The sequence below is a fragment of the Ailuropoda melanoleuca genome, chromosome 2 (genome assembly GCF_002007445.2).
Source record: "Ailuropoda melanoleuca isolate Jingjing chromosome 2, ASM200744v2, whole genome shotgun sequence".
In the NCBI taxonomy this organism is placed as follows: domain Eukaryota; kingdom Metazoa; phylum Chordata; class Mammalia; order Carnivora; family Ursidae; genus Ailuropoda; species Ailuropoda melanoleuca.
The window spans coordinates 16,700,755-16,702,170 of record NC_048219.1 but is presented as its reverse complement, the minus strand read 5'-3'; positions in this window follow the sequence as shown (position 1 = coordinate 16,702,170).

The following is a 1,416-nucleotide window of genomic DNA, read 5'->3' as shown; positions in this document are numbered from 1 at the left end:
CCTGAGCAGAGGACCCATGCAAGCTGTGCCAGGCCTCCTGACCCACAGAAACTGTGAGGTAATGAATGTGTGCTGTTTAACACACTCAATTTGTCGTAATTGTCACACAGCAATGGATAATACCCCAGACAAAACCTGAATCTGGGTTACAACCGACTTCCTGCCTGTCCACACCTGCTGGGAAAAAGTCATTAAACTGACTAGAAAAGTCATTGGTCTGATTTATTCATAATCAGAAATTTCACATGGGAGCCCACTCTGCCTCTCCACCAGCTGGCTCTGGGCTTTCTACAACAAGCACATTATTCCTCGGCCTCTCTCCTCACAACTCATTCCCCTTTCCAGTCCATTCTCAGAAGGTGATCCTGCTTTATTCCTCATGTGGAATATGGAGGTTTGGGTGACCTTGAGAATAGTATTATTTTCTAAAAAGAAATAATATCAATGTATAATTTACATACAATAAAGTTCACCAATTTTAAATGGACAATGTGATGAGTCTTGACAATGTATAACTCAGGTCGTCATAATTGTGACATAGAACATTTCTGTTACCTACTAACTTCCCTTCCACCCTTGGCAGTCAATCACCTTGTGCTACCCCAGCCCCTGGCAAGCCCTGATATGCTTTCTGTTGGAGTCTGGCTTCCTTCACTTTGCATAATGGTTTGGAGATCCATCAGGTTCTGTGAATAAGCTCCCTCCTTTTTACTGCCGAGTAGTACTCCACCGAATGGACGTACCACCGTTTGTTGATCCATTCATCTGTTGATGGTCATTTGGTGATGGCTTATTTTATTTTATTTTTATTTTTTTTAAGATTTTTTATTTATTTATTTGACAGAGATAGAGACAGCCAGCGAGAGAGGGAACACAGGCAGGGGGAGTGGGAGAGGAAGAAGCAGGCTCATAGCAGAAGAGCCTGATGTGGGGCTCAATCCCATAACGCCGGGATCATGCCCTGAGCCAAAGGCAGACGCTTAACCGCTGTGCCACCCAGGCGCCCCTGGTGATGGCTTATTTTAAAGATTTATTTATGAGAGAGAAAGAGTGGGGGGAGGGGCAGAGGGAGAAGGAGAGAGAGAATCTCGATCAGACTCCCCACTGAGCGCGAAGACCAACTCAGGGCTTGATCTCATGACCCTGAGATCATGACTTGAGCCGAAACCGCATCAGAAGCTTAACCCACTGAGCCAGGCAGGCGTCCCTCCTGAGGGTTTTGGAGCACAGAAAGACTATTCAGAAGTTTATTTTTAGAGTCCACAATTCCTTTCTATCATTAAAATTACTAAATCAAAACACTAGTTCTTTCTTGGGGCGCCTGGGTAGCGTAGTCGTTAAGCGTCTGCCTTCAGCTCAGGGCGTGATCCTGGTGTTCCGGGATCGAGTCCCACATCGGCCCCTCGGCTGGGAGCC